Source organism: Mastacembelus armatus, unplaced genomic scaffold (assembly GCF_900324485.2).
Source record: "Mastacembelus armatus unplaced genomic scaffold, fMasArm1.2, whole genome shotgun sequence".
Taxonomy (NCBI): Eukaryota; Metazoa; Chordata; class Actinopteri; order Synbranchiformes; family Mastacembelidae; genus Mastacembelus; species Mastacembelus armatus.
This window is the reverse complement of record NW_022872919.1, coordinates 695,012-709,615: the sequence shown is the minus strand read 5'-3', so window position 1 is coordinate 709,615 and position 14,604 is coordinate 695,012. Positions and strand designations below refer to the sequence as shown.

At 40.4% G+C, this 14,604-nt stretch overlaps 1 protein-coding gene across 3 annotated transcripts in view; it reads left to right on the top strand.

The window, feature by feature from the left end:
* The window catches only part of mdga1 (MAM domain containing glycosylphosphatidylinositol anchor 1), a 151,947-nt gene that overhangs the window by 27,295 nt on the left and 110,048 nt on the right, over nt 1-14,604 (top strand). The window lies entirely within an intron of this gene.

The following is a 14,604-nucleotide window of genomic DNA, read 5'->3' as shown; positions in this document are numbered from 1 at the left end:
GATATGACTGTTGCATCACTGTCAATACTTCAGAGGAGTTTATTAGTTACCTTGGACAGAAGGAAAGTGTAAATGTGTCACTGATTGAGATGCACCATGTGCTCAGTCAATTAAGAAACACAGATGCCCACTGTTCCTTTGTGTTTTATCTGTGTGTTTTGTGTATAAATGTTCTGGACATAATGTTTTGCTTTGTCTGTAATTTATTTTTACCTTTTTTGTGCTAATTCAGTCTCTGATGAGTTTGTAAATAATCCAGAGGCATCTTTATCTGCCCTCAGTGTTTCTCCCTCTGTGTGTGTTGTAGTTGAGCAATGTAGTATATTACATTAAATATGTTGTAGAGGACAGAGGTATTATAATATTAAAAAGATCTAATGTAGCACAGGCAGATGTGAGGACCTTTCAACAGTGTGAAGCTTTTGGGTGCAGGTTCTTTTTACGGTGCCTTTATTCCTTTCAGGTTCTTTGTTGCACAGTCTTTACTGTGTGTATAAAAGGTTTACGTACCTGTGGCTCGATGTTTCTATCACAGAAAATGAAAATCACACCGATTGTTGTATTACATTGTCCTTTGTTTGACAGTTACATTGGAAATGTTAAATCCATAATTTATGTATACCTTGTGTAACTAATCATCATCCCCAAACTGTGCGACACAGCGGAGGTTCAGTAAAATAACCAGTTGAAACATGTTCACAGATGAACTAATGCAGTGAAAGTGGAATCGGTATCTGAGCTGAAACACGGGTACAAATCCAGCCCCTGTTCTTCATGAGGGGAGGAAGAAAGGGTTTATGAGACGGAAGTGAACCAAATGTTCAGTCACATAAGACAGGTTAACAGAGGACTGCTGGAGTTTTATATAGCTCAGCATTAAATTCTCTGCAATATCAACATGTTTGTTATAATAATCACATGTAGAGAAGGAATACAGCAGATAGATATAAAGTATATAGAGCATGCAACCTAGAACTTTGCAAACATATGAATTGTGTTTTTGCTTTATGGTCTAGTATTTCACTATTTTTATTGCTCTCCTCCAGTATAGCCTTTTTTTATTAAGCAATCATTTACACAAGGGAGTGGTTCAGTGGACTGTTCTGAGGTGGTTTCATTACTGATCTGTACAGTATCTGTACCTGTTGAGGAAACTATGACACCAGAAACTCTGAGGGAGTTCAGCACTTTTTTTTAGATGTCACAAGTTACACAATTTAATGAATAAATGTGGATCTTTCCAGTCACAAGCTGGATTCCTGCTTTAGGAAAAGCATTTGGTATAATTTAACTCTAAACGTGTACATTGCTGGTTTCCATTAAATACAAGCCCATATATTTGACAGCTGGGTGAGTGGTACCGTTTGCAGAATTACATGTCTTTATTACACCTCATCTACAGGTAATGAAAGGCTTATTCGCATATTGAAATATATTTTACAATGCCATTAGAGTAATTTTCTTCCTAGGAACATAAATGTTGCTGTTGGTTTGTGCAGCCCAGAAGGTGGCCGATGGGTTGCCAGGTTACAGGTACAAAGTAAATAAGGCAGAGTGATAATTAGAGAGATGTGGGAGAAATTCTGTACTGGGAGATATCGACACTATTAGATATATTTATCAACCAGTCACAATGTAAGCTCAGAACACGTATAGTTCAAAAATACTTTCTTTTCCAATCCGCACCTGTTATTTTTGGTGCTGTAACAAACCAGTTTCCACACGGGAATGAAATGTAATGTATGAAAAAATAAAATAGTAATAGTAATAGTAATAGTAATAGTAGTAGTAGTAGTAGTAGTAGTAGTAGCAGCCTACTCTGTGGGGTTTGCTTGTTCACCTTGTGCCTATTTTTTGTCTCTGTTTATGTGAACTGGAAATGATCCGTAAGTGTGGTCATGAGTGTAAATGCGTTTGTTTAGATGTGTATGCCCTGTGGATGACCTCTCCAGGGTGTACACCGCCACTTGCCCAGTGCATGCTGGGATAGGTTTTATAAAACTAAAGGTTGCATGTAACATTGTGATTTAGCCTGCAATATTTTAAAACTATTTTCTCAACAACCGCAGCATTTCCAATTTCTAACCTGTAGACCCCATGTATTTTTCCCAATGACCCATCATTGGCTTTTAAGCAAAACTACCTCATCAAGGTTATCCTCAGCCAGATGTCCCCGACAGGTTTTTGCATGCTGCTCGCTGCTCCAATTTCATCTAAGGGCTGATCCAGGGCAGGCCTGTAGCTCATAATTCATCATAGCTGATACTGGGTGTTACTCAGATACACACACACACACACACACACAGTGTGAGTTAGTTTTACCTTATCACTAGAAATGAAAATATTTAACATCATAAGGCAGATTAAAACAAACTGTATATAACATATACAATCAGGAATAGTATGCGTATTTAGTGTGCACCTGGATGTGATGTGTGTGTTCAGTGACTATTAAAACCCATCTTCCCCTGTTACTTATCTCCAGTAATACAAATGGAAAAGCTCAGCAAATTGAATTAAAGTCTCTTTCACATCACTGGCTAAAGAATTCTCCCATTTGCAGTTATCCTTTAACCCTCCCCCTCCTAAAATCAATCTCCATCTCTGGCCTGTGTTCACACTGGACATCATGCAAATGAAGTGGTAGAGACTATTTGGGAAATGTTGTATACTGTAGATGTGATTTCCATAACAGTGGTGCTTAACACACGCGGCAGCTTGTATGAAGGAAGGGCTGAGTCTTTGCAAGCTTGTTAATAAGCATAGTTGTTTTCAGGTGACATGGATTTACAGTTTCACAAAATGTGTATTGTCTCTTCTTTTATCTTTCCTTCTCCTCTTCTCCACACACACCTCCACTAACTGTAATTATCATGGCTCGACTTTGCCATATGTGCCAGATGTTCGCCCTCTGCGCAGCTTTACAGCCTGCCACATTTCTTTTACTCTGAATTATAAACAGTAGTTTGGCAGGACGAGGATTCAGCATTGCACTATATCTAAAAATGTAATTATTTGTGCTAAAACAGTGTGTTTTATACTGTATGTGTTGAACTCCTTTAACATACCATTTTTACAGCAAGTATCATAAACACCATGTACAAAATATCTGGTATACAATTCTGTACCTCATTTAATTAGAAATATAGCTACAAATTACTATAATTACTGTAGGTTCAATTTTTAAACTGTTTACATTATTTATCAGGCACACCCATATCCAGTTCAGATATTGTATTTTTTACAACAAACATGGACATGAGGAATTTAGTTTTTTCATTATGTTTCTATGGCAATGCAGCCAGCTAACCACAAATGTCATCAATCAGCGCATCATGTGTCATCTGGCAGCACAGCTCTGGAGCTCTGGAGTCGTGACGTGAGCAATAAATAAAACAGCCAAATATTATTTTTTTATCACTGCAAGTAACTGAAAAAACAGACAGTTCAACTGTATGTTGTGGAACAAAATCCCAGAAGTAGCACTTGACTTTGTCTCCTTGTCATTTAAAATTATGAGCATTTAGAGCTACAGCTTTTACAATCTTACTTCAGAGATCAAGACCATTGTCATGTTTTTAGCGTGAAATGACTTGGAGTTGTACTTGATTAACAAGGATTCATTTTTGTATTAATTAGCATTTTTCTTTAAGATGAGAGAAAAGAATGAAGCTACTGAAAAAACTGCCGTAATGCCACCCAGCCATCTACAGATCTCTCACTGCGTCTAGAACATGAGAAAATGTTTTCACTACACGGAGTCTAGAACAGGTCCAATAATAATACGTCTTGTATTTAAGATATTTTAAGGAATGCAATAAAGCAAATGGTGGTTAGAGTTAAATCTGAATTATCTTTTGTTATGTAATAAGTTTATTTTTGAACATTCATGTCATGTGACACAGCGTGTTGTGATGTGAGTAGGTCATGTGACACAGCGTGTTGTGAGTTCAGTCTCTTTTGTCCATTCAGTGATTCAGCTCTTTTTGTTATGAGCAGTCAGTGTTTTCTTTCAGGTAAAGTAAAACCAGAGTCACCTGAGACAGACAGGTAAACAACCAGGAGCGGCTCCACACCAGCCCGACACTGATGCTGTTTGGTGCCGTTCTGCTGCTGTATGTGCAACATGCATTCAGGAGCCCCCTCCCTTTGTGTGTAAATGTCAAACTCAGCCTACGTTGTTTTTATACCGGTTTTGAGACCTGCCTCTATTGTGAACCAGCATTTCAGTAAATTGTGATAGCAGCTACAAAAGGCCTGCATGAAATGAAGGATGACACATTAATGAGGTTTAATTTGTCAATCAGTAAAATGGCTCCAGTGTTTCTGTGTGAAACTAATATCATCGTTGAAAGTCTGGCTGCTTTGACAGGCTCAAACAGAATTGCGTTTTAGATATGAAGTAATTCCTTTCTGGCTGTTTTACCCTGTCTCTCAAGCATCACTTGCTGTGTATCTCTACCTGCTTTTAATGCTTTACCCTTTCCACCTTTTCCTGGTCTCCCTTTCTGCATGATTTACACATTGTGCTTGTTAGAGCCTTTCTTCCTCTTTCTGCTTCTATTTAAATCTGCCTCACCATTTCTCTGTGACTCTTTCAGTCAGTCTCCCTTTCTCTGTCAATTTCAGTTTTCCAATTTCCGACACTTTATTGGCATGACTGTTTAAGCAGAGAGAATACATAATATCTAGCCTCTTTTCCACATCTTGTGAGGACCCCTCCACCTCTCCCCATTGTGCCTCCGTGCACCCTGCCTCCCTCCTTACCTCCATTTCTTACTCTGACCTTTTATTCGAACTGTTTTTTCTTGCTTTCCTCTCTATCGACATGTTTTCTTAGTACCTCCTTCCTTCCTATCACTTCACCTGGACTGAGTGCTATGCATTGTTGACTGCTCTGCTGCAGCTTCCTTGGAAATACAAACACACAGAATAAGGTCAGGTTGACAGTTGGATAGACAGATGATTCGGGGGCACATGACCTCCACACCATCTTGTCTTCAGTGACTCACTTTACTCTCTTTACTCTTAAATACAGTGTTTTTCTCCTCTCCCGCTCTCATTCCTCCCTGTCTTATGAGTGGCTTGTGATTTTCTTTCTCCTCTCCTCTCCCCCTACAGTACAATCTAGAGACTAGAGTGTCTCTCCACATCATGCCCATCCTGCTCCACAAAGCTTGACTAGAATAACCATATGTTACACCTAAGGTGGTTTGTGTGCCATGTACTGTACAAACACAAAATACACAACATTCACACACACACACACACACACACACACACACACACACACACACACACACACACACACACACAACGAGAGAAACAAAAACCTTTGCTGCAATTTCTAAGTCTCACCAGCTGTTACTCTCCTGTGCCTGCTCGCCTCGCTCTCTTGTTGCTCACGTCGTTTTGTCGTCACAGATGCTTGTGCTGCTTTAAGAAGCCTAGAGGTTAGTGAGAATGATGATATGGGAAGTGTGAAGTGCAAATCTTAAACATCACTTACACTTCACTTACTTTCTAAAGGGAGGTGTTGTGACTCTGTGGCGGCTCAGTCACAGATTCTTTTCTTCCTTATTGATATTTAACATGGAGAGTGTAATGGGAGGTGCAGCAGGTCAGGATGTATATAGCCTGTGACAACAGTCAAGGAATGAGCTTAACTTAGAAACCCAACACAACCATTAACACTTGTAATGATGGTAACTTTACACTTAACTATTTCAGGGAATCTATGTGAAGACATGATGCATTTACTCAACCTCAGGCAGAACGCTGCTGTTGTTTTTAGCATCACTAAGCTCCACTCAGAACAATTAGTGTGTGTGTGTGTGTGTGTGTGTGTGTGTGTAAAACTTTGTAAACTTTGTGAAGTTTGTTGTTGTGCAATGATACATTGTTCAGTTTCGAAGTAAAGGTGATGTTTTGTTTTGGCTAATTACTCCAACATTCAGCAACGAGAATATTGTAATGTATGTTTTTGGAAATACACAGTCTACAGTATATAAGTACAACACAGTAATTGCTGTGCTGTTTTTTTTTTTAACACAATCACATTAAGCTTTGGCTTCTCTGTTTTTGGTTTGCATGACATAGTCCTCACCGGCTCATCAGTGTTCAGAAGTACAAAATGGCAGCATGATTTTTTGATCGTCAGACACAGGTTTCTGAACAGGAAAACCACATGTTTATTAAATCATTTACATTTTTCCTGCCTGAAACAGTTGAGTATCCTTCATACTAGATGATTTCATGCTTAGGAAGGGCAAGTTTATCTGTATAGCACATTTCATACTCAAAGTGCTTTTTAGAGAAAGATTTGACCATAAAAATAAAGTGCATTTTAAAAGAATAAATGAAAACAAAAATCAATAGGATAAATCTAACAAGATCAAATATAAGATATAAATTTAGGAGAGCCCAGGGTCTCACTGTCCTCAGTAGTTTTTGTACTACTTTTCCTCAGTCATCCGAAGCCTAATCTTTTAGTATTTTACACCCTGACACAGCAGCGTGTATACAGTCATCCAATGAATCCAAACAGGTCGTTTAAGCTCCGAGCTTCTGCTCAGATACATTTTGTTTCAAGATAAAGTATGTACAGATACAATGAGGTAAAATAACAGTAAAAATATAAAATGGAAGAATCAAAGCCTTTGCAAGTACAATTTGACATGGCAAGCTTAAAATAAAAATAAAACTTGTTTTAATATGAATTTTATACACTGCTATAAATCTATCAGAATTTAAATACTGGCATATTTTAAATGTAGTGGAATAAAAAGCCATCTAGCTGATCAGATTGTCCTCTGGGCACCACAAGCTGACCAGTTCAGATTAGCTGTCAATAATAAACTAAACCAAAAGTATTTACTGTATTTATTATATTTATATTTATGTTAAAAAATTATGAAAAAGATATTTTAGATTGAGTGGTCAAATAAATAAGTAGGAGAAAGCATTATGTTTGCAAATGGATTAGATATCAACCTGAATGACATGCTCATGAAACCAATAAGGCAGTTAACTGGTGTGAAATAAACTGTCTGCATTCTCGCTCTTCTCTTCCCTGTCAATTTCAGCACTGCATATACTGAGGATGACAGGCTTTGTGAATGGAGCTCTCACAAAGAGAATACCAGCCACACATTTCTTTTATTTTTTTCTCCATTCTCCCTCCCACCTTCCTCTCCTCTCGCCTCCCCCTCTGTCCGTCTGTGCCAAGGATCTAAGCGGTTTTCATCTTTTTGTCGGAAACTCTCCATCTCTCTCCCTTCTTTATCTTTTCATCCTGGGAGAGCTGAGAAAGTGCAGCAAATACACTCCTATGGAGGAGTACGAGTCATGTTTGACCGTGCTCTACAAAACCCCGATCACATCACTCCACTCCACCGCAGATACAACCCTGACACCTACTCCACTGTTTTCTCTGCCTTTTCACCTCTTTCTGTCTACATTTCACAAGGTTACCGTCATTTTATATACATATTATATCACATCATATTATTTCCTCGCTGTGTAGTTAGATTTAATCAAAAGTCCGAATTTGACCTTTTTGCCATCTGAAGAGAAAGACTGAAAGAGTGCGAGAGTGCTTACATTAGGATTTATCTGAGGCATAAGGAAACCCATTCTCAAAAGCTGAAAAAGTATGAGAAAACATTTATGTCCAGAAGAAACTGGATGGTCAAAGATTTGGAAATGTCCCCCCTTTCCTCTTGGATTACATGCCCTGTGCCCACCAATAATCTGTACTGAGCAATATTTCAAAGACACTGTCCTTGGATATAAAGCCAGCAATGCAGCCAGGATTCTGCAGCTCCCCCACCCACTCCTCTCACCCTCATCTTTTCTCATATTCCATGCCATTGTTTTTTTGTTTATCCATCTCTCCTCCCCCTCCAATCCACCCTCTGCTCTCCAATGATCCTCCTTTATTAGCTTCTGCTGTCAACTGACGCGTTTGTTGATTGCGTTTGTCTTCTTACAGTGATAGTGGTGGAAGACACACAGTCACTGACACAGACATTCGCTATCACAGTATGTATCACACACCATCAAACACACCCCGACATGTTGATTTCGTGAGCGTAGAAAAGCCCTCTGCTCGTGTGGACACCTTCAATGAAAGTTTAATCAAGGCTTTCCTCTGGCTGTTGGTTTGGCCTGGTTTATGCAGTCAGCACTGTTGGATGGCAGATACACTCTCAGCTGTCCCAGCCATGGGCAACCACATAGGAAAACATGACCAACTGGCACATGAAGCAAATAAACACACAACTATGAACAAAAGCACACACACACACACACACACACACACACACACACACAGACATGTCACAATCATAGAATAAACACTGACAAACAGACAAAATATAAACCAAAACACGAGGAAAATAAATACACAATATCACCGCATTTATATTTGTACCGGACACAGTAAGTTTATCTCAGAAAGACTCTTCTTCTATTTCTCTTCTTTTCCTTTTCATCATCTATCTGCTCTATCATTGCTCCGAGCACACACTGCATTAAGCATCCCCTCGGGGCGTGATGATTGGTGAGCATGCGTGTGTTTGTGTGGGCTCAACTAATTCACATGCTACTGTTAACTTATTGTCGCCTCCTCAGTTATTTAATCAATGCCTCTCAGCTGTGTGTGTAATCTCGAACAGGTGATATCTGTGTTTTTGACTGTCCAGGCCAAGCCGCTGCCGTCCTCCTCCTTCTATCATGTCTTAACAGACTGCAGAACCTCAGACCCAGAACCGTTTGGTTCTCCATGCCTTAACCTGACTTTTCATTTCTCATTCTTGCATACCTATCACACTTTCTGCACATACACTGCATTTAAAGAAATAGAGAATCTGGGCAATACACTCACTGGCTTTTCTTGCTGGGCTGGGATGGTTGATATGACTGAACTGCAGCACAGACGTCCAGGTCAGTGACACATTTTAACCATGAAAAGACCCCTCTCTAATTCATCTGCCTGTTTTTGTGTCTTACCTTGCTAACTAGTGTGCTCTATCCCCAGGTAGCAATGACTGAACACATGAGAAGCTACACATGGGTCTGTTCACCCACAGACCAAGAGTACAAATCACTGTGCAGAGTCTTGTTTTCAATATGTCCTTGATGTACGACACACCCAGAGTCACAACAGTTCAGTGAATATTGTGTGACAGCTAATATAGCCCAGTATTATTTGTGTTATTTTTTTCACTAGAAAAAACAGTTTTGACCATTTAAATGTTCTATAGGTTATAAAATAATAATTTTGGTGTATTGCCCATTTATGAGGCAATTTAATCCATACACTTTCTTTTTGTGAACATACCATAATAATGCAATTTTGAGGATATAGGCACAAAATATTATAGTTGGCTTTTTGTATTTATGATAGTCTCTGGTAACTAAACAGCTTACAGCATCAAACTTTAGACACATAACATTGATTTCTGCTGATTTGAGTGACTGGGCGTCAGTATTAGAATGTGCTGTGAATGGAGCTCAGTAATATTAGTTTTTCTCCTGTTTCTTTTTTAACCTTTGGATCTGCCTCTAGGGAAGAAAAGGAGGAAATTATATTTAAATGTAGATGGCTCCAAAACCAGAATGACATTAGAAGACACGGGGCAGTAGAAAAGGCAGCTTGTTGGTGTATCCGCAGGCACAGGCTGGGTTTGGAAAGCTGCCACTGAATTCATGTTTGTATGGAAGACACAACTCAAAGAGGCTGTATCTGCTTAGTGGAAACATTTAGGTGACTTTGTAAAAACACACCGGACTCGTAGCGACTCACTGAAGGATATGTAGATTAGAACAGCTCCTTCAGTCTAAAACACATCTATTTATTGTTTCATTGTGTGTGTGTTTAAGTCAGAGTGTAAGCAGTGATCCAGCAATTTTGAGTTGAGTGAAAGCATCCAAGAGGTTACAGAAGGTTAGTCATTTCATTTATCACGGCCAGTTAACGGTCAGGTCAAAAGTTAAATCAATGTCCCAGAGGTGTTTTGATATCTGGAGCTCCAGTCGAGCCAAAATGAAAAGGATGGGGTCATGACAAACATCAAACATTCGAGCTTCTTCCATCGTGTCTGCAGAGGAGAATCCTGATAAATGCTGCGGCAAAGTGACTCACCTGGACTTTGTACACACAGGGGTTTTGTGTGCGTGTCTGTGTATGAGTAGTGTCTCCATGAGCACTTCCTTCTATTGCAGTTAATCAGGAAAATCTGTGGCTTTTCTTTTGGCCACCCACTCTTAACTGCTCTTATCGTCTTCCCCCCACTTTCCTTTCCTTTGCTCACCTTTTCTTTCCCTTCCTTTCCTTTCCTTTCCTTTCCCTTCCTTTCCTTTCCTTTCCTTTCCTTTCCTTTCCTTTCCTTTCCTTTCCTTTCCTTTCCTTTGCTCACCTTTTCTTTCCCTTCCTTTCCTTTCCTTTTCCTTTCCCTTCCTTTCCCTTCCCTTTCCTTTCCTTTCCTTTCCTTTCCTTTCCCTTCCTTTCCTTTCCTTTCCTTTCCTTTCCTTTCCTTTCCTTTCCTTTCCTTTCCTTTCCTTTCCTTTCCTTTCCTTTCCTTTCCTTTCCTTTCCTTCCTTCCTCCTTTCCTTCCTTTTCCTTCCTTTCCTTTCCCTTCCTTTCCTCGCTCTCCCTTCCTTCTTCCTTTCCTTTCCTTTTTTTTTTTTTTTTTTTTTTTTTTTCCTTCCTTTCCTTTCCTTTCCTTTCCTTTCCTTTCCTTTCCCTTCCTTTCCTTTCCTTTCCTTTCCTTTCCTTTCCTTTCCTTTCCTTTCCTTTCCTTTCCTTTCCTTTCCTTTCCTTTCCTTTCCTTTCCTTTCCTTTCCCTTCCTTTCCTTTCCTTTCCAAACACTCTTCTATGAATGAAGTGAATTGAGACGGAGCTCATTGACATGCATGAGCAGCTCCCATAAAGTAACTATGCATATCAATCATGGTCTGCGTGACTTCGTGTTTACCAGGATTTATGATTTTCTGTGGGATTCCTCCGGCAAGTTACAGTATAAAGTATATTAAAACACATACACAGACACGTGTGTGTGTGTACACTCTCTTTTCAACAGCACCCTTAAACACACACCCACACACTCTTTCGACCACAATTCCACACACACTGCTCAGCACTCAGTCAAAGTGTCACAGCAGTTTGACACCGGCTCTCCTGTCTCATCATTAGTTTCAGTGAGAGATGTCCTGTCCCCTCAACAAAAACAAACATGGCAGGCGGTGACGAATCAATTAATCAGATGAGGCGTGTGCCGATAGTTATGTTTCACTTACAGCTAATGTGCATCGAATGACTCAGAAAGTTTCCAATACTGCACGGGCAACACTTTCAATCAGCATCCGCCAAGACCAGTTTTGATCAATGAGTCATCAGTCAGATAGATTGCTGTCAAAACTGCAACTTTCTATGACTAATGATCGTTGATACCAACTGAACTGATGCTCTCTGCCTTTATTTGAGTTAATAGTGTCTCCCCATGTCTTCTTTCTACTTAAGGGTCTCTTGGCTCATTTAGGCACTTGTTTCCTTTACTATTATACATAACCAGCCCTATATGTGTGTGTGTGTGTGTGTGTGTGTGTGTCTGTGCTGTGTGGGAGACTAGAAAAAAAAAAGGTTCAATTTCACTGTAACAGGTTGAGCCTCTTGCTATGTTTGCATCATTACTTTGTTTTGAATGTGTCTCTGTGTTTTGATACTGGTGAGGAGGCTCCCCTACCCAAAGTCTCCTCCCTCTGTTAGTGGTGGTCTCTCTATTTTGGGGAACTACATTTGTTTACTTCTTTCTCCTATTTTTACCATGTACTTCTTTTTTTTTCTTCCACTTTAAGTTCTCATATTCATTCCTCTGTTTTCACTTACTTTATCACATCCCTGGTTACCTTAATTTGTCTGTCGGTCCATCCCAGCCTGATTCTTTCTGTATCTCTGCTCGCCCCAGTTGTTTGTCTTTCCTTCAACCTTGCTTTTTTCCTTCTGTTATCTGTTTTCTCTGTTTCTTCCTTTCCTCCTCTTGCCTCCTTCCTCCCAGTTCCTCCATGTTTCGCTCGTGCTTCTCCTCCTCCTCTCTGTCTCGCCTTTCTTTCCTCCTCCCGTTTTTCAGCCTCCCTCAGCCTTCCTTTCTCAAGTCGATCAGACAGTTGAAGCAGCCAAGCTGCCGGAGGCAAGAGTAGACAGAGGAGCCACTCTGTCCGACCTCCCTCCCTCTCCTGAGAGGCAAACCAATGCCGACACACCAATAAGCTGTAAGGAGACGATTATTCACTATTTCTATCAGCTTTCCGCCTTGCTGAGTTAGTGCAGCCACCCACTTTGAATGTTATCACCCCGTTAAATGGCTGTTTTCAGTTGTCATCACTTCCATAATTATGCTTCAGAAGAGGAAACGCTACCTACCAACAGGACAGAGCTGCATTTCATTGACCCTGTCCTCCTCTGAAAGACAAAATTTCGTGGCCTGAGTTATTGTGGCAAAGGGACAAAATCTGAGTATGAAGGAATGTGTGATGGATGGGTGGGACAGGCACAGGGCACAGTTTACTGTTGGTTTGCCGTTTTAAACTGACAGTGGTGTTTCTTTTGTAAGTTGTTATTGTAGGTTGTTAACCCAAACCAGGCTCCTTCCGTACACCTAACTGCGGTGGCCGAGAAGGGCAAACGCGCTGCAAAACAAAAACGCTGCAAAAGAGAAACGCTGCAAAACAGAAACGCTGCAAAAGAGAAACGCTGCAAAACAAAAACGCTGCAAAAGAGAAACGCTGCAAAACAGAAACGCTGCAAAAGAGAAACGCTGCAAAACAGAAACGCTGCAAAACAGAAACGCTGCAAAACAGAAACGCTGCAAAACAGAAACGCTGCAAAACAAAAACGCTGCAAAAGAGAAACGCTGCAAAACAAAAATGCTGCAAAACAGAAACGCTGCAAAAGAGAAACGCTGCAAAACAGAAACGCTGCAAAAGAGAGAACACAACGGAAGTGCGCCAGGCCGATAGGGGGACCCCGAACTGAGGGGTGCAATGAACAAAGAAGTTTTACAGAGGCGAGAGAGACAGATGTAGTGACATAAGTCACGTCTCATTTTGGAGGCTGCGTAATGACGCAGGTTATAGTGTTGAATTGCAAAAGAATTGAATGAGCGACCTCTGATGATTGTTCTCATGTGCTAATATGTGCTAACAATGTTCTGTTACATTTGTTTACTTGATCAAAATGTCATACAACGTGGGGGGGGTTGGGAGATCTGAAGGTGCGTTTTCCATTTGTTACTTAACACTTGGCCGTGATCTTTTACAACATTGTACTTTTATAATACTGTAAAACATGACGGCCAAGTGTTTAAAAAATAATAAATGTAAAACGTACTCTAATGCCCGCTAAATTCACAGCCAGCAGACGTTCTTTTGTCACTTTGCTTTATTAAGTTTTTAGTCAGAACAGGTAACAGGTAACAGGCTACTGTTTCAGCCGTAGCCACGCTAAGTAGGGATGGAAATATCGACTCTCTGGAATCGATACTTCCATACTTTGGAGTCAATACTTTCTTAAGTATCGCTCGATACCACTCCTAATAAAAAACGTGCAATTAGTTTTCACTTCTGAGAGTTTTGGATGTGTGAAAACCAGCCCAAGCGTATTTTAAATGGTCTTCCGTATCACATGATTATGGCAGCCAATCAGATGTCAGAGCTTTCCAGAGCCAGTCATGCACTGCAGAAGGAAGTATTACTCTCTCCACTCTGCAGCGTGGAGGGACCTCCTCCGTCTCAGTGCTGACAGGCACGGCAGCATGAAGAGAGATAGAAAAAGAAGCATTGTGTGGTGCTATTTTTCACCCACTACGAAGGGAAATGCTATATATTTATTATCATTTTATTATTAGCATTTAAACAAGTATTTATGTTCCTGAGCATTATTCATGTTGCCATTGCAATAAAGATATTAATCAACACTGTGCAATAATGATTTTCCTTTAAGGTGCAGAAGGTATCGGTATCGTCGATACTGACCCTGTAGTTACTTGGTATCGGATCGATACCAAATTCTGTGGTATCGCCCATCAGTAACGCTAACTCCCCTCACCGAACAGCTCTCTCTCACCCTCCTTCTCTTCCCTCCACACACACTTCTTCCCTCCTCCCTGACCCATCTCCCTCTAGCTCACCCTACCGACTCCACAAAGAACACCCTGAACAAGACAACGACCTATAGTCATTACAGCACCTTCAGATCTCCCAACCCCCCCACGTTGTATGACATTTTGATCAAGTAAACAAATGTAACAGAACATTGTTAGCACATATTAGCACATGAGAACAATCATCAGAGGTCGCTCATTCAATTCTTTTGCAATTCAACACTATAACCTGCGTCATTACGCAGCCTCCAAAATGAGACGTGACTTATGTCACTACATCTGTCTCTCTCGCCTCTGTAAAAGTTCTTTGTTCATTGCACCCCTCAGTTCGGGGTCCCCCTATCGGCCTGGCGCACTTCCGTTGTGTTCTCTCTTTTGCAGCGTTTCTCTTTTGCAGCGTTTCTGTTTTGCAGCATTTTTGTTTTGCAGCGTTTCTCTTTT